Genomic DNA, 18,859 nt, shown 5'->3' with positions numbered 1-18,859 from the left:
AGATCCATATTGAGGATAAGAAACATTTTTCTAATTACAGGAAACTGTGCTCAGACTGCTCCCCAAGGGGATGGCAATATACATTATGATGTACTGAAGTGACAGGTTGGCCTTTGTCTCCTTCCTAATTCCACAACTTGACCAGAGGCCCACAGCACATTAAAAATGAGCCCTAGCATATATAACTTTTCCAAATAACAGAACTATTTGTTTCTTGATGTCCTTCCTCTGGCCACATAAAAACCTGGATGAAGCTTTGACATAAGGGCTCTTCTGTACCTTAGGCAGAACACATTTTTAAACAAAACATACTGACGCTGCTTTTTGTACTAAAAAGCAAATCAGAATTAAAGTACTTTCCTAATTTAAAGCGATTCCCAAGGGTTGGAGGATAGGATACTGCAGGGTTATATGTGTGGTGGAGGGGTGCTGCTCACAACATGTGTTTCGGGTGAATGAGAGTACGTGAAATTTTGGATAACAAAATAATCCTTAGAGAAAAGTCTCTTAGGTAGCTGGGGTTCTAAGTATACATGAAAGAGGTCAGACCTCACAATAATAAAAATCAAGTTTGGCTTCATGATCTCAGCTAGTGCTTTTGATCTGGTTCTTAAAGATCCTGCAGGTATTTTAGAAGTAATCTGGTTCATATTGTCTGGACGTGGGCTGACCAGCACAGTGGCAACTAGTCACAGGTTGCTTTGGGACCCTTGAAATGTGCTGTGAGGGTAACATTCACACTTGATTTTGAAGATTTAGTATGAAAAAAGCACTTACATATCTCACCAGCCTTAAGAATGATAGCATTTTGTACATATTGGGTTAAAGATATACTATTTAAATGAACTTTATTTGTTTCTTTCTACTTTTTTAATGGGGCTACAGACCACTTAGAATTGCTTTCGTGGCTCTGTCTCTATTAGACAGCACTGGTCCGGAACCCAGTTAGTTTTTGATACCAACCCATTTAGCTTTGGACCTTTGGTGTTCACAGACATGTTCTCATCCCAAAGACCCGTCACAGTTTGCACTCTTTTTAACTCTAATCTCAGAAGTGAGTCCTTTGCTGGTGAGTGGGCCCAGCCTACCCCCAGCAGACATACCTTGATCCCTCTACAAGTTATTTCCTACACAGACTTCGGGGAAAGGGGAAATCATTTTATTTCTTTGAAGAAAATATCCCCTCCTCAATCCAAACTGACGTTCCACACTGTGGGGTTTTTTAAGCTGAAATTTGGATCACAGCAAGGAGTTGAACTGTCAAATTTGGCAGGACGTTTTTTTCTAACACCAATGAGCCTGTCAACCGTACTATAAATAAATACATGATTTAAAGCCACGGATATCTTCCTCAGTGTCTTGGCCGGAGCAGCAGAGACTCATAAAGAGAAAGAGAAGACGTCAGCAAAAGCAGGATTTCACTAGACTTTATTCTAAAGAAGGCAGCTAATTCGTAGTGTGAGGAAGTGCACAGAAGACACTGTGCTCAGTGAATTCAGGTGAGACTTATTTAATAGATACAAAATTGATTTTGCTGCTGGAAGCTAAAGGGCAGAGAGAAGGGAGACAGAGGGGAGAGAAGGAGGCATAAGAATATATGCCGTAGGATTTCATAACTTAAGAATGTTAAGAATATACTCCATGCGTTAATTTTTTATTTTCTAAATGAAAGGTTTTTCTATTTTGTACGTGGTTAATAAATAATAAGTGTAATTTTACAGTATTTTAAAATTCATTTGGTGTTGTATTGAGCAAAACATGTAGAACAGGATATATAGCTCATTCATTTTTATTGTAAATTTTATTTAATGAAGTTCATGTTGAACTTGTAATTGGAGCTCATAATTAATACATCCTGTGAGGAACAAAAAATTTGGATTCCCACCTTTCTATAACCCTATTATTTAAACATTAAAATCTTATTTAGGATTTTTGTTTAAGTTTGATGTTTCTAAGAGGTTACTATTCTAATTTTTTTCCAAGCTGATTTAGAAACTTCTGATGCATCTTGAATTTTGTTTGAATTTTTCCTTGTGCGATATGAAATACCCTAATACCCCCTTAAAATGCAAGTGATGGGTAACAGAACTAACATTTTCCTTGAAATCGCTTTATTGTAGTTACTTTATTGTGTCTGGGAGCAGTGATGGATTTTTCTGGATGTCACCCAAATGTCTTTACCGTGTTTAGCATTATAATAGGAGTCTCTCTTTTTTTTTCCACTGTAATTTCAGCTCCTGAACGAACTCCAGAATACGTATGGTGCACTGTTTGACACTGCAATGAAGAACACTGGTTGCCTGCCTCCCAACCCCTCCTGAGGGTTAATACTAGGAATTATAATAAGTAAGTGAAATATGGAGCCCCTTTCCTGACCTCCCTCATGGCCTGCTTGAGAGAGCCTGAGATAACTACTGAGAAAAAACTATATATGTATTTATTGTAGTGCTTCTAAAGTTAATTGTGGTAATGGTATTTCTCTGCCAGTTAAATTAACTACTTTATTTAGAACAAAAGCCCAGATGAAATCCTATTATTTCAATCTACCTAATGTACCATTAACATTGAATCAGTATTACAGTCATGGTAGTTATTATTATTGCAATTAATCTCAGCTTTAATATCATATTTATATATAGCTGAATCATAGATGAACCTATTATAGCTGTATGTGCCAAGAGCTGCTTACCGCTAATACCTTTCCATTTCTGTCTGAGGACTTTCTTTCTGGCCACTGGATCCTGACTGTTCCAACAATACAAAGGTTAAGCCAGAAGTGCCAGAGAATTAATACCCTCAGAAATGGCCCCAAACCAGTATCAAATGGGGAAGCTGAGGGATAAATGTCACAACTTTCTTACCCCTTCGTTAGTTTAACTTTGAGACATTTTCTGCTCCAGTACTCTATAAACTTTATCACTAGGGGATACTGTTCAAAATTCACATTCTGGGCTTCCCTGGTGGCGCAGTGGTTGAGAGTCTGCCTGCCGATGCAGGGCACACGGGTTCGTGCCCCGGTCCGGGAAGATCCCACATGCCGTGGAGTGGCTGGGCCTGTGAGCCATGGCCGCTGACCCTGCGCGTCCGGAGACTGTGCTCCGCAATGGGAGAGGCCGCAGCGGTGAGAGGCCCGCGTACCGCAAAAAAAAAAAAAAAAAAATTCCCATTCTGATTTAGTAGATTTGGGGTGGAGCTTGAGATAATAGTGATAATCCACTTTGCGTAGAAGTTTTACAGTCTCCCAGAATCCCCCAGAGGAATTAGGTTCCCTTTGCCTTCAATGGGAAGTTGTTCGATTATTCTCCTTTAGTTTTCTTCTCTTCCCTGTTTCTCACATCTTTATTCTCCTACTAGTGTTCCCTACCTGCATGTGGATCCTTATCTCAGGGTCTGCTTCTGGGGGAACCCAAATCAATAATATACATACACATACAATACTTATCCATGCCCTGTTCTATCTATTTAGATCCTGACTATCTATCGATCTATCATCTATCATCTTGAACACAGCAACACAGTGCAGCTTCTTAAAGAATCCAGACAATTGAAGAGCTAGAAGAGAAAGGATAAAGAAATCCAGGAGACAGCAGAAAGAGTAAGCTGGTGATCAACAGCTAAAAAACGGACTTTGCCTCCTTTGTATGTAGCTGTCAAGAGGATGTGATATTTGGGAACTCTGGTTAAAGAGGAGACGGTGCCTCTTGAGAAGTCCACAGAGGGACAGCAATTCTGCTAGGAAAGATGGGCGAGGACTTTTCACCTGAGTCTATTATTCAGGACATGCTGTTGGGAGGGTTGGCCATCGGGGTCATGGAAAGGAGGTAGGTCCAATGTTAATATTGGAAAGGAATGAAATCAGCATAAGCAGAGGGACACTGGCTGAGGTGGCAGGGGAGGCAATGCCACACTTCGTGCTTGTGGGTCAGCTCTGCAAAGGAGAGGAAGATTAGTGAATGGGCTTTGCAGATGTTCACCTGGGATTCTTTAGTGACTTTGTGCAGCTGATACAACGTGTGCTACTTATCTTGTGGGAGCAGGATTGAGAGCAAAGCTCTGGACTTCCTCAGCTCAGATCCCACCTCTGCCACTTCCTGGCTATGCCACCTTAGCATGTTCTTCAACCTCTTTAAGCATCAGTTTTCCCATCTATATAGTGGAGACATAATGCCTATCTCATAGCATTGTAATGAAAATCAAAGGAGATGTTGTGAATAAAGTACTTGTGTTAATAGTTAATAACCAGAGGATAAGAGAGTTGCCCTAATATTGCAAATATACCCAAGAATGCTGGGGAAATGGTGGGTGGTGGTTTTACCTGATTCAGGCATTGTGTACACGTGCACACACACACACACACACACACACACACACACGTACATGTTTAATATCATATTCGTAGAAAGCCACTGGGGTGATAATGCCCTGATGGTGTCAGTCAGTCCCAGCTATGATAGCCGAAAAATCCTACTACTGCTCTTTGCTATGCATGAAATCACTCTGTGAAATCTCTCTTTGAGCAAAGCCAACACCTGTCCTTGGCGGAATGCAAAGGGAAACTTGGTTTAAAGCTCTTGCTCCCCCTTCTTTTAAAAGTCTGTGATCCCTGCTAAGATAGTTCCTGCCAAGGCCACTTTTGGTTTCTGAGTCAGGCCATCCAAGTTCTCTCAGGGCACAGGCTCAGTCCTGACGGTGTCCTACTGTACCTGAGAGTCTGGGGGCTGAAAGAGAGGAAGAGTCACTTTGTTTTTACCACCAAGACCAACAGATCACACCCAGTGGTCGCACCATTTGCTGTGGCTTCTCTCCACGGTCCTGACAGGTTGATATTCTGGAAGGTCAAGGACGGGTCAGTTCTTAGGATTGTGCGGAAGAGAATCAGTCATTGTTATCACCATTTGATCCCAGCAGTTCTTTCATCTCAGTCTTTTGAAAGCAACTTCCGCTCCTTAACCAGGTTCTGCCCCAGTCTCTTCATGGGCCAAAGAAGGTGGTAGCTGATGGAAATCACAGATGTGGCCAAACCTCCCTGGCAGCAGTCTGCTCGGAGGTCACATGGCCTCCTTCCAGTAACAGGTGGCACTCGGCCTCTACTTTTCAAGAGAGTTTGAATCAAGAGACATTCAGGGTAAAACACTGTCACGTTGCTTTTAATTTTCTGTAAAGCTTGTTTTCTATAAGCTATTTGACAGCTGGCTTTTTGACATAAGCTTGTAGGAGTGTCGTAGGTCTCAGAAACAAAAGTCTCTGCTCTTTCAATAGTATGAGTTGCCCTTGTTTCAAATTTCAGGATGCCACATAATAGATATACCACACACACACACTTTGTCTCACACAGCCTTACACACACACATGGAAGTGTGGAAGCAGTCAGAGAAGGAAGCATAAAGAATTTATTATAATTATGAGTAAAATAAGTAGAATCTTATTTATACTAGACTACTATTATGAAGGATAATCATCTGTTAGTTAATTAATATGCTGGACTTGAAAGTGGCTCTAACTTGTGCTGAAACATGAAATGTTTGTCCTCCCCCCTCCTCCTTTCCAACTGGGAATAATAAAAGATCCAAGATTCACACATACTTGTGAAACTCAAACACATTTTAAAAGAATCAACAGGCAGCAAATCTAATCTAAAATACTCACATTGAAACCACTGATCAGAGAAATCTAAGTGGCCCTAATTAACAAAGGGACTCAAGCATTCCCTGCTTGGGGGGAATAGCCCAAGTTCCAAATGCAGACTTGATGTTCATAGAGCATGCAAAGACACAGAGTTCAAACACAGAGACCATGGGATGTTGCCTAGAGCTCCACCGATGGCATCAGAAACACAAACATTACATCTGACAGGCGTGTGATATAACACAGCTGACCTATATGGAAGATTTTAGCGCTGCCCCTTATTCTCCCTTATGTAAAGGGGTTCAATAGGGTGACCACCTAGGGATACACGCGTGCATTCATATTTGTAGCTCCCCTAGGAAAGAATCAGAGGCCAAGAGTGGGTGACCTGGACTCTTGTTTGGACTGGAGAGCACAGACAGCAGCTGCAGCCTGTCACTGAGATTGGCTGCTGACAGGAAAAAGCATTAACAATTTCATCAGATCTTATAGATCAGTAACAATGGAACACCCTTCCCCTAACTGGTGGCCACTGTGGTAGCTACAGTTGGTTTGATGGAAATCAGTATTTTAAAAAAAATTTTAAATGTGGTAAAATACATGGAACATAAAATTTACCGTCTTACCCATTTTTAAGTCTACAGTTCAGTAGTTTTAAGTACACTCATATTGTTGTGCAAGCAATCTGCAGAAATCTCTTCATTTGCAAAACTGAAACTCTGTACCCATTAAATAATAACTCCCCATTTCCTCTCTCCCCCAGCCCCTGGAAACCACCATTCTATTTTCTGTCTCTGAAGGTGACTACTCTAGGTATCTTACATAAGTGGAATCATATAGTATTTGTCCTTTTGTGATTGGCTTATTTAACTTAGCATAATGTCCTCAAGGTTCATCTATGTTATAGTATGTGTTGGAATTTCCTTCCTTGTAAAGGCTGAATAGTATTCCATTTATGAATATACCACATCTTGATTATCCATTGATCTGCCAATGAACACCTGGATTGCTTCTATCTTTTGGCTGTTGTGAATAATGCTGCTATAAACATTGGCCTATGAAATCAGCATTTTTAATTACAATGGTAACAGGCTCAAATTCCATTTCATGACTAACTTACTGTCTGATCCTCAAGAAACGGTGTTTTGTAGAGAGTGTAAAATCACTCTATTTCAGGAAGCCCTTTTGGCCCATGATCCTCACTGATATGGCTGAGGGGTGTTAGGAAATCGGTGGGCACGGAGCAGAAATGAAGCTAATTGGTCTATAAATCTATCTCAGTTTTAATCTTCAGCTCTTTAGCACTAAATTTCATTGTTCCAGCAAGATGCACTGAATGAAAAATATTACTCAAGAGTTCTACCCTTGTTGATACAACAGTATTGGCTAATACTTGCAAAGTGCTTAAAATGTTCCAAACACCATTCTTAACTATTACACTATCAGTATCCCTGTTGTACAAATAGGAAATGAGTCAGAGAGTGGCAAAGCACCTGGCCCAGAGGTACACAGCTAGTCAGATATTTAAACCCCAGTAGTTTTGCTCCAGAATTCATGCCCTTTACCACCACACTACACTGTATCTCATTTTTTCACATATATGAATAGGTGTGTGTGTGTGTGTATGTCTATAATTGTTATTTTTTTGACAACCAGCAATGAAAGAAGTCCCCTTAGAACTCCAAAATGATAATTCTAGAAAAATGGTGCAACAACATGTGATAGAAAATACTCTGGTTTTGTAACTGAACACAACTTTGAATCCTAGCTCTCCCATCAACTGTCTGATAACATTGACCAAGTGTTTTATCCTCTTGACTTTAGTTTCCTCATCCAGAAATGGGAGCAATATAATATCTACTTGGCTTATTTGTCAACATTTAAGGAAATAATGTCTATAAAATAATTAGCTCCTGGTAGGTACTCAACAAATGCTAGTTCTCTTAACTTTTATGAGGCAAGAGAAGAATGTGATCTCAAAAAAGTGATATGTGTTTTCATAACAACCTGCACTGCATAAACACATTAATCTCCACTTTATTTTTCTATGCACAAGGTACTTAATTAGATGGCCTCTTCTCTCTTTTGCATTCTGCCAGAGTCTGTTCAGAAATACAAGAGACATGCTATGTTGGATACCTAACGGTAGGTCCTGATAAAAATCAACTCCGTATTTTCTTCAAGTGGGGAAGGAACTCCAAATGCCAGGATCAGGGGCACAGCTAAGGGGCTGTACCTGTATCCTCCTTCCCTTTGCTCCAGAATACCACGACTTTGAGCACTCATCGTAAATCAGCCTTCATTGCCAGCACAGAAAGAACTGCCTCCCAGCCTTGACCCAAGGCCATAATTGTGTAATCATGTCTTCACAGCCTTATAATCAAATTCTTGCCTCTTCCCTTGATTTGATTTTTTTTAATGGTGTAACAATTTGATTAGTAGAAAATGCTATAAAATCCACTATTTTATTGATAAAACAATACTCACATGGAAGCTAAGATATTATTTGTCCACTTAGCTCAGTTGATCCAAGAATGATCATACTTGGTAGGATAGTGCTGCACAAGGAAAGATTTCTTCAAATTGCCCCAAGACGCTTTGCTTTGAAGACATGCAGTGAAGCACTAAGGGGACCAACGAGATGCACATACATCCAGGCCTGACCCTCTCAAAAGAAGACTTTCTAGACAGCAGAGAAGGAGTTTCTTCATAGAGATTGAAAGATAGCGTATGTCCCCATGTGGACATACTTGCATCTTTACACATGTATATGAAACAAATATATGTCTCATGTAGTTTCTCACTATCTCTATTATTTTAGAGCAGTTTAAGGTTCACAGCAAAACTGAGAGGAAGATATGGAGGTATCCCCTATAACCCACATGTACTCAGACTCCCCCACTATCAGCCTCCTCCACCAGAGAGCTACATTTGTTACTGCTGATGAAGCTACACTGACACATCATTATCACCCAAAGACCAAGGTTTGCATTAGGGTTCACCTTTGGTGTTGTACATTCTTTGGGTTTGAACAACTATATAATGACGTGAATGTATAATGTCTAATGACAGTGGAAGTGTGGGTTGTCTTTCCTCATCGCTCTCTCTTGTTTATTGCCTGAGATGAAAGGTTGAAAGGCCAGTATCCAGTTAAGCTGTATGGAGGGGCTGGTGCTTTCCTGCATGGAAGAACTAACTGGAAAAACTACCATTTTCCAGAGGTGGATCATCATTTCTGACGTTTAAGATGTGGCCACCAGCTCTGTTTTTGTGTGCTGTGGTAGTTCGTGATTTCTGATGTCTTTTCTCGAACAAGTAGGTCCCTCCTTGGGAGTGAGTAGAATGTCTCCTGCCAACACTTAAGTCAGATCACGTTTTTCCCTTAGGCCAACTCTGCTTACAACTGTTCTTGAACTATTCAGTTATTGCTATAAAGCACTCCTCACAAATTTTAAAGGGTAATCACTGAGCATTTGCATTTTTTAAGTTCTCGGGACCACTTTTCTTAGTTATCTGCACTGTCTGCTATTAGGTCATATTCTCATTGCTGAGATGAAGCCAAGCATGAGATAGGGTAGTGACTGGTTCAGAGGTTAAGGTGAATTTTGGTTCAAGGTGAGAATTCACAGGCTTTGGTCCATTGAGCCATGTTTCCCATGCTTACCTATCTGTGAAACAGCAGCTATGAGTTGAAACTCTGAGAAACATTCTCAGTAAAGTAGAAGATTTTGAAAGAACCAACCTCCCCCCCCTTCCCTCTCTTCTTTTGATATAGCATCTGTCACACTCCTCGTAGCATCTGTCACCTGTCCTCCTTGGCTTGTGACCTTGTGACGGGGTGCTCGCTGCCTCACAAGCAACTCATCTCAGATCCAAGTATCTCTTCTTGACAAAAGGTGTTCCTTCTTTAGGTAGAACCCTGTGTCCCTAAGAGTCTGCTTGGTCCTTGAAACTTGGCCAGCATTTTGGGACAAAGAGTTTCAGAAATAATTTTTAAAAGGGAAACGGTTGCACGCCTGAGTAGCTAGATCATTGCATTTGAAGTTCATGAGCCTTATTTATATAATTGATAAATCAGGTTAGTTCTCTGTTTCTCAGGGTATCGTCTCTTTTCTTTTTACCTCTGTCATTTTCTCCTATTTTCTGCCTGGTGTCTTCCTTCTCTTGTAGATGTTTCTATCTTTTTCTGTCTCAGGTTTATATTTCTCCCTGTGATGTTTTTCTATATTTCTCTTTTTTGCTTCTTTTCCTTTTCCCCTATTTGCCTTTTCTGTCAATTTTAATGAATATTTATTAGATACCTATTTCAGACTAAGGGGTGTGCTAAGTGCGTAAGGAAATATAGGGAAAGCCTTTGCCCTTCAAGAAAATAAGCTCTTCTGTGGAATCTGGTATCTCTCCTTTAATTAAGCACAATAAAAAACAGTTATTTTTCCTGGCTTTGTCTTTTGTTCCTCATAGTTAACTGGAAAAAAAGGCAAATTGAACATGTTCTATTTCTTATTGGAAGGAACAAAAAGATAATCTAAGTGGGCTTATTTTTTGTACCTTTATGTGACACTAAATTAATTTTTTCACTTTTTACATCAATGGGACTTGGTTGAAAAACATGTTTTTTCTTCATCCCCGCATTACTCCCTTTTCTTTGAGAAAAATGTTAGGAATAAGGCTCGAGTGCTCTGGACACTCTATTGGTTTTTCTATGTTATCAGTAAGCAACGGCATATGGTTGGCTTATATTCAACACCAGTCGGTTTTTCACGGAGTGAACTGGATGAATCCAGTAGTCCTCAACTTGAGCCTGCATCAGAATCACCTAGAAGGCCAGTTAAAGCACCCATTTCTGGGTCCTACACACCAGAGTTTCTGATTCAGCAAGTCTGGGGTGGGGCCTGAGATCTGTTTCTCTAACAAGTTCTGGAGTGCTGCTACAGGTCTGAGGACTGTATTTTGAGAACCACTGTATTCAACTGAACTTCGAATAGTAAAGAGACAGTTTTGCCAGTAGGGGATCGGTGGCAGGTCTATTCACCTATGCTCATTTTTAGGGTTCAGAACAGTGGAACGTAAAATAAACCTTTAAATAAAAATATTATTTAATACACTGTTCTTATATAAATGTTTTTCTGTGAGTGAAGAAAAGGATCTTCTCCAGAGTCTCAGAACTTCAGCCTGGCACAGATCCAGAAGGCAGGAGGAGCCTTCCTCGGACGCTACTTAGTGTTTGCACGCTTCTCTCCAACTGTGCCACGCACTGCTAGCCAGTTTTAGGTCAACCTTGCTATACTGTTTTTCTAAGCAAAGGAGCAAAAACATGAGCATGATTCAGGTTATAAACTGTTGATTTTAAGGACCTCCTGCTCTCATGGTTTTGGTAACTTAAAGAAATCTAATCTCCGTAAACTACCCTGCTGTGACTTTCCCTGATATCATGTTTGTTTGAGCTTTGGATTCAACAGTAAGATCATGATTTAAAAGAAAAGAAACAGCAACCTTAAAAGTCAGGTTTCTTCTAGACCCAGGCTGTAGACAGGCCAGCTGTTGTGAGCGTGGACAAGCGTCCCTGTACACACGTGTGTGGTGTGTGCACATCCTTGCAAAGGGCAGGTGTGTGTGGGAAGAGTGGAGAGCTCTGGCACTACCCAACTCAGGAAACATACAAATACTTCATCATTTAACATCCCTGAGGGTCAGGACGATGGCTGGGCTCGGTGACACAGGAAAGAATTTAAAAACTCCTACAAATCATAGTTAAATGTTATTTAATAAATTTAAGCTTCCAAGAAAACATTTCTATTAACTTGCTGATTTCCTGTCCATCCCAGTAATAGCAAACTTATTGCAGTGGTTCTCAAATGAGAACGTTTTTGATTTTCCAAGACAAACTGTAAGTTGTTACACTACTTCCCATCTGAACCATAAAAAACTTCACTGTGAGTATTGAGAATATTTCACTTACAAATGTTATACTATCTTTTTTTTTTTTTTAATGTATTCAGCAGACTTACCTTCAGACCCCAGTTTAGTGGTGCAGAGAACACTTCATTTCAATTCATTTAGTCTTGTCTGTAGGTACGTTGGTAGAACTGGAGAGATTCTGACACATACACTTGCCTGGGAGAGAGGAGATTTAAAATGTTACAACCAAAGAACAGCAGGATGGGATGTCCGAACTCTATTCCAAAGTACCCTAGTAATTTTCTCAAGATGCGAATACCACAGCAGATCACTTCGTCCATTGTCTTCTTTGGTTTTTCAAAGAACCTCAGTTTCTGGGACAAGGACAGAGACCCTGGAGACAATCTAACTAGCCAGGAAGGTAATTCCTTGTTCCAGAACCAGGCTATCCCAGAATAAAGTAAGTCTTGTTCTCTTTGATGACTCTTCGTAATCTGTGCATCGAGTCATGAATAAATATCTGAACTTGCCAAATTCTGAGCACCTCAGATCTGATTTCAAAAATTACGAATGCACAGAGCTTACCCTGAAATATTCTGGTGTAACATATGAGGTAAGGCTCAGGCAATGGGATCTTTTAAAAGTTGATTCTAGTGGTTTGGGAACCACTCTGATATGAGAACACAGAGGGGAGAGCCACTGATTTTCCAGGGGGCAGGAGAAAACAAGGCCTGGGAAGACTTCACAGAGAAGGTGACATTTAAGCTGGGCTTAGAAGCATGAATATGATTTCAACAAATGCATGAGGCTTTTCTAGGTAGAGGGTAAACCACAGGAGGTCCTGGGCGGTGTAAGAATCCACGGCATGTTTGGGGAAGCAGGGCAGCATGTAGTCATCACGTGGGGCTACATCAGAGGATGTGTGGGGATGGAGTAGGAAAGAAGGGAGGGTGGGAAACGTAGACTGGGGGCCAAGGACACACTCTCTTGAGTGTTACGTAAGAAATTTGAATTTTGGTGCAGGCAGTGGACAATCATCAACAATTTTTATTTTAAGGAATGCTTTTTTAAATTAATTAATTAATTCTTTTTTTTTTTTTCTTTTGCGGTACGCGGGCCTCTCACTGCTGTGGCCTCTTCCGTTGTGGAGCACAGGCTCCGGACACGCAGGCTCAGCGGCCATGGCTCACGGGCCCAGCCGCTCCGCGGCATGTGGGATCTTCCCGGACCGGGGCACGAACCCGTGTCCCCTGCATCGGCAGGCAGACTCTCAACCACTGCGCCACCAGGGAAGCCCAATTAATTCTTTTTTAAGGAATGATATTTTTTTAAAAGAATCTGTATTCTAGAAACGTAATTTGTGAAATAGCATGGAAGAAAAAGTGTAGTCAAAAGAAATGGAAAACAGAGTCTTCGTTAGGGAGGCTATCCAATAGACCAGATAGAAATAGTCAGGGTCTGATTTTAAAAAGTGGCAGCGAGAATAAGCGATGGATTTGAGACACACTTGTAGGAAGAGTTTATGTGCCTAAGTAAGAAGGAAGAAATGAAGATGGTTTCCATTTTCCTGACACAGTGGATGAAGTAAGAGGTAATACTTTTGACCAAGCTAAGAAGTAAGAAGAGGAATCCAGTTGGTAACTGTTGAGTTGGAGATGCCAGGGTAAGGATGCCCAGTAGTAAGGTACCAGTGGGGCTGAGGTTCAGGCAAGAAGTCTAGGGTGGGGACACAGGTCTGGAAGTACTCAGTGACTATGTGACATCATAGGAGGGGCCCCAGGAGAGTCTGGAGTGAGGGATGAGAAACTGACAGTGGTGAGACCCTGGAACCGCCAGTCTTTAAAAGGTAGGCAGAGGGAGAGGAACTAATATAGAGATGGAGGAGGAAAGAGTTATCAGAGAAGATGGGGAAAAAAACCAAAATAACTTCAAAAATGGACAACTAAGGGAGTCAAGGGAGAAAAGTTGCAGAAAGAAGGAAGGGATCAACAAGAAAATTGACTTGATCTCCTTAACGGGTCATTAAAGAATCTGCAAGAACAGTCTAGCTCTAGCTCAGCTAAGGAAGTGGTGGCTTCCAGTGTTGCAGGATGGGTGAGATTTAAGTGAGTAGGGAAGTGAATGGAACTTTCCAATGGGAAAGACAGTCAAGGTGTAGAATTGGAAGGAGTCGGGTCCCAGAGGAGGGGGTAGAGGAATGGAGATGGCTACAGGGGGATGATTATACCTATTTAAATGTGCAGAGACTTCCCTGGTGGTGCAGTGGTTAAGAATCCGCCTGCCAATGCAGGGGATACGGGTTTGTGCCCTTGTCCAGAAGGATCCCACATGCCGCAGAGCAACTAAGCCAGTGTGCCACAGCTACTGAGCCTGTGCTCTAGAGCCCACAAGCCACAACTTCGGACCCCGAGTGCCACAACTACTGAAGCCTGTGCACCTCAGGCCTGTGCTCCACAACAAAGAGAAGCCACCGCAATGAGAAGCCTGCGCACAGCAACGAAGAGTAGCCCCCTCTTACCATAACTAGAGAAAGCCCGAGCAGAGCAACGAAGACCCAATGCAGCCAAAAATAAAAATAAAATAAAATTTATTTTAAAAATGTGCATAGGACGAGAAAGGAGATTAAAATACACAAAATGGATGACGGCAGCAATGTTAAGGAACTGGCTGGGTTATGGGAGATATTTTCTCTTTCTTAATTTTTCTATGTTGTTGTTTTACATATTTTTGCAGTTCTTTTACCTCACTTTTATATTGGAGGATGAACTTTATTTTTAAGACCCATCTGAAGGAACAGCCTTAGAAAAGACTAGACACCTCTTCTAAGATAGGAAGAAAGATGGTAAGAATATCTGTAGCTATAGATGACTTGGGAAGCAGAGGGAAGGGAATTTAGGAAGTTCATCTCAGATGGTCTTTGTGACGCTTGTCCCGCTTTCTAAGTGGAATTAATGACTCTTCCCCTACTCTCCCTTTACCCTATACACCTATGCATTAATTCACCTACATGGTTTGACTGCCCTTACTTGTTTTCCTGTCTATTTATCTCCCTCTACCCAGCTATAAGCCCCTCCAGGGTAGAGATCACAACTTATTTGTCTTTATGTTCCAAAAACTTAGCATAATTCCTGCCTCATAGCAGGTACCCAATGAATTCTTCTTTTTTTTTTTTTTTTTTTTTAACCGGTACGCGGGCCTCTCACTGTTGTGTCCTCTCCCGTTGCGGAGCACAGGCTCCGGACGCGCAGGCTCAGCGGCCATGGCTCACGGGTCCAGCCGCTCCGCGGCATGTGGGATCTTCCCGGACCGGGGCACGGACCCGCGTCCCCTGCATCGGCTGGCGGACTCTCAACCACTGTGCCACCAGGGAAGACCCCCAATGAATTCTTATTGAAAATACTCCCTTTTCTTAAGAACTTGGATCACCCCCTGAGAGTAAAGGGGGTAAGAATCGGGTGAGAACTTAAGAAAAGAAGTTACGTTCAGGAACAACTGTGCTGGAGAAGGGCAGAGTGACTGGCGAAGGATCCGTGTAAGGATCCTTGGGAAAAAATCTGCTCTAGAGGAGACAGGGGTGTTTTATCACATTAGTTTAAGGGCAGCATTAGCAGCAATAAGGCAATGATGCAGGCACTACCTTGTAAGAGCAAAAGTCCTAGTTGAGGCTTTCAGAGACATTTGATAGTTACCAAGAAGCCTCCTAAGACTTCCTCTCACATGCTGGTGAGTGCGGAGCCCTGAAGTCAGGACATCCACAGCCCCCCTCATCCTAAGAGGCACTCTTCAGTGTGTCAAGGAACGTGATGCGTGTGCTGTGACCGCCCCCTCTCAGTCACTGGGCACAGGAACAATCAGAACTCCCCCTCCGCTGGGAGAAGGTCACAGTCCAAGAAGACAGGTAAACCCGAAGTTGAAAGCCCACACAGCTCTCAAGGATGCCAACTGGCTTTGCCGTGTCGGGTGAGTTCTCACATTCCCTCGGCCAAGTCTCCTGTTTTGTAACGAGTTCAGTCAAGGGTTTTACTGGAGTAGACAAGCATGAAATGAATTTTCCAGAGAAGTTTCCGAAGTGGGGGAAAGTTCATGGCTCGAAAGCACCGGTGGGCAATGAAACGAGACCGTGAACTTCTGTTTTTCTTTATAAAAAAGAAAAAAGAGAGTTTTCCAGGTTTGAAAATCTGAATCTAAAACTTGTGCTGTGTCCTCAGCTCTCAGCCCATCTTATTCTCTAGCCCTGGTGTTGCAAGCTTATTTTATGCTGTTTCAGAGCTGCCCAAGTGGGTGACCTGGTCCCACTGAGCACCAGGATATTGGGTGGAAGACATGCAGGCTAGCCTCCCTTTGCCAGAGACCTCTGCTTTGTGACCCCTCGGTCACAGCTACCCAAAGGAACTCACTGAGGGCAAACCTACTGAAGGCTGCTTGCCTTAACCAGCTGGTAATCCCTCATTATAAGTCTTTATTAGACGGTTGTTTATTATTATTAGGAACTCATCTTCCACTCACCTAAAACCAAATGCTAGTTTTAAGGATGAAGAAGCAAAACTAAAACCAATCTGGCCATCACTCTCAGCTTTGGGCATTACCTACTCAGCCCTTGTCTTTGATATACAATCAAATACAAATGAATGTTAGGTTCCCAGACTTAGGAGAAAAAAATAAAATAAAGTAGAAATACAGCTTTTATAAAACAAACAAACGAAAATGCTTTGATTCATCCTAGTCTACCACCCATCCAATCTGCTGGTTCTCAAACCTGGTTTCATTGTCTGACCTTGAGTAAGTTATTTAATAAGTTTCTGGAACTCAATTATCTCTAAATTGGAATAATAATACCTATTTGGAAGGGTGGTTGTGAGAATTAAGTAAAGTATAGAGCACGTAACCCTTGATAAATGTCTATTTCCGTTACCTTCAAACTGCCTCTTGGAATTACTCCTATATCTCCATTAAAATTGCCATATGATCCAACAATCCCACTCCTGGGCATATATCCAGACAAAACTATAATCCAAAAGATATATACACCCCTATGTTCATAGCAGCAGTATTTACAATAGCCGAGACATGGAAACAACCTAAATGCCCATTGACAGATGAATGGATAAAGATAGTGTGCTGTATATATATGTATATATACACACACACATATACATACAGTGGAATATTACTCAGCCATGAAAAAGAATGAAATAATACAATTTGCAGCAACATGGATGGGCCTAGAGATGATCATACTAAGTGAAGTAAGTCAGAAAGAGAAAGACAAATACCATACTTATCTGTGGAATCTAAAATATGACACAAATGAACATATCTACAAAATAGAAACAGACTCACAGATTATAGAGAACAGACTTGTAGGTTGCCAAGGGGGAGGGGGTGTGGGGAGGGAAGGATTGGGAGTTTGAGATTAGCACATGCAAACTAGTTGAATAGGATGGATAAACAACAAGGTCCTACTGTTTAGCACAGGGAACTATATTCAATATCCTGTGATAAACCATAACGGAAAAGAATAGGAAAAAGAATATATATATGTATAACTGAATCACTTTGCTGTACAGGAGAAATTAACACAACATTGTAAATAAACTATACTTCAATAAAATAAAAATAAAATAAAATAACCATCATCAGAGTGCAGATCTTTAATTTATTACGTTTTACAACCTTATTGCAGAAATGGCATCATGATAAGACCTCGAGCTTACCTCCTTGCAACCCACCTTGCCTTATGCCATCAATCCTTTCCCTTCCTAAAACATCACTTCCTTCGTGTCGCCCTTGCTTGAGGTTTTCTCCAGCTTCTCACTGCCTTCTCACCCTGCAGCCTGGAGTTTAAAACCCACAGCCGCTTCACGCCATCATTTCCTATGACTATTCTAAATGTTTCCATTTCAATCAGGGTACCCTTTAAAACTTTCTCCTAGGGATAGGGAATTCTAACTTATTTTTTCTACCTTTTTTATTTTGTTTTTGTGCATGTGTCTCTCTTCACACTTTCTCCTCACTGCTCACATCTGTCTCTATCAAAATCCACTGCATTCAACAAGATTTAGCGGAAGTCCAGCTCAGTCCGTAGAGTAATTCCTGCTTCTACAGTCCACACCGACCTTTAGCCTCTTGCTGAACTCTGACTGCCTTGATAGTCCTCATCATGGTTTCACGCTTTCCACAGCGGAGGCACGCGCAGAACATGGAAATCCCAAGCACACGCAGGTAAATACTGACCGTCATTTTCTTGAGTGCACAGCCCAAGAGACCGAGCTAAGTGGTTAAACTAACTCAGGAGTGGCCCCTCTTCGGCAAACTCTGCCTTCCTTTCCTTGCCCTTCCTTCTTCCCTCTTTTTCTTCTTTTCTTCCAGTAAAAAAGTATTTTATATTAACTCTTTTATCCTGATCTGCAACACCTTATATTTAATTTACCAATTTTTCCCTATGTTTTAGAGGTAATTCTTTGACATTTTCAAGAGTGTTAAATGTAATATCTTCACCTGACCTTCAGCGTTTCAGGCATTGTTTCAAGTCGGGATTTAGAATTGCTGAATTGTATGTTTGAAGTAACACACCTGTTAGTTGAAATTTTGTTTTATTTTTTACTTTAGAATTATACACAAAATTTTTTTGATGATACAGTGTGTCACAAAACACAGATGGTTTAGCATCCATTTATATTATGAGCTCATAGCATTACATCAGTGTTTCATAGATACAAGTTCATATCCCGAGGTATTGTTGCAATGAGTTCCATATCAGCATCTTTATTTTGTAATTCTTGAGAAGAAGAAGGGTTAGTATCACATAGTCTTGGGATCAATGTATTTGAAATAAAAATGTTAATTTTGTAGCATTTTTAGAATTCCAATGATTGAAAATCACGTACAAGCAACCCTAACCCTTCCACAGCTTTGCTCACATTCTAAATTCAGATAAAATGAAATGCACAAAACAGACAGAAAATAGAAAAAATTAAATTTTGCTAGTGAAACTCTGATAGCTCTCATAACTTAATCTTTGATTTTTTGCCATCGTTAAGGGATATACTGCTGAAAAGCTAAGACTTAAAAGCTTAGGATCTCCCTCTAATCTATTAAAGTTCCATATCCTCTTTGAACAGAAGTTGCAAATGAAACATGTTCCTTACTCTAATGCTCAGATACTTTACAAGGAGTAGACTGGCAAACAATCAAGGAAAACCAAATGGCTTGAATAATCTAAAAACTGATTTATTCACTCAACAAATACTTATTGAACATCTATTGTGGACAGTCATTGTTCTAGACAGCAGTGATGCAGGTATGAATAAGACAGAGCAAGTCCTTACTCTTATGG

The 18,859-nt window shown here is 41.0% G+C and overlaps 1 protein-coding gene and 1 pseudogene across 2 annotated transcripts in view; one reads left to right on the top strand and one right to left on the bottom strand.

Moving 5' to 3' along the window:
- NEDD9 (neural precursor cell expressed, developmentally down-regulated 9) overlaps nucleotides 1-18,859 on the bottom strand; it is a 292,001-nt gene that overhangs the window by 228,375 nt on the left and 44,767 nt on the right. For both annotated transcript variants that reach the window (XM_060307849.2, XM_030881426.3), the window contains exon 2: nucleotides 11,634-11,739. The gene's annotated coding sequence lies outside the window, so the exon portion shown is untranslated. The remainder of the gene's footprint in view (nucleotides 1-11,633; nucleotides 11,740-18,859) is intronic.
- The window catches only part of LOC115866149 (52 kDa repressor of the inhibitor of the protein kinase-like), a 36,698-nt pseudogene continuing 21,580 nt past the window's right edge, over nucleotides 3,742-18,859 (top strand).

Source organism: Globicephala melas, chromosome 11, assembly GCF_963455315.2.
Source record: "Globicephala melas chromosome 11, mGloMel1.2, whole genome shotgun sequence".
In the NCBI taxonomy this organism is placed as follows: domain Eukaryota; kingdom Metazoa; phylum Chordata; class Mammalia; order Artiodactyla; family Delphinidae; genus Globicephala; species Globicephala melas.
Note: the sequence above shows the minus strand (reverse complement) of the source record. Positions and strands in the feature narration are given on the sequence as shown.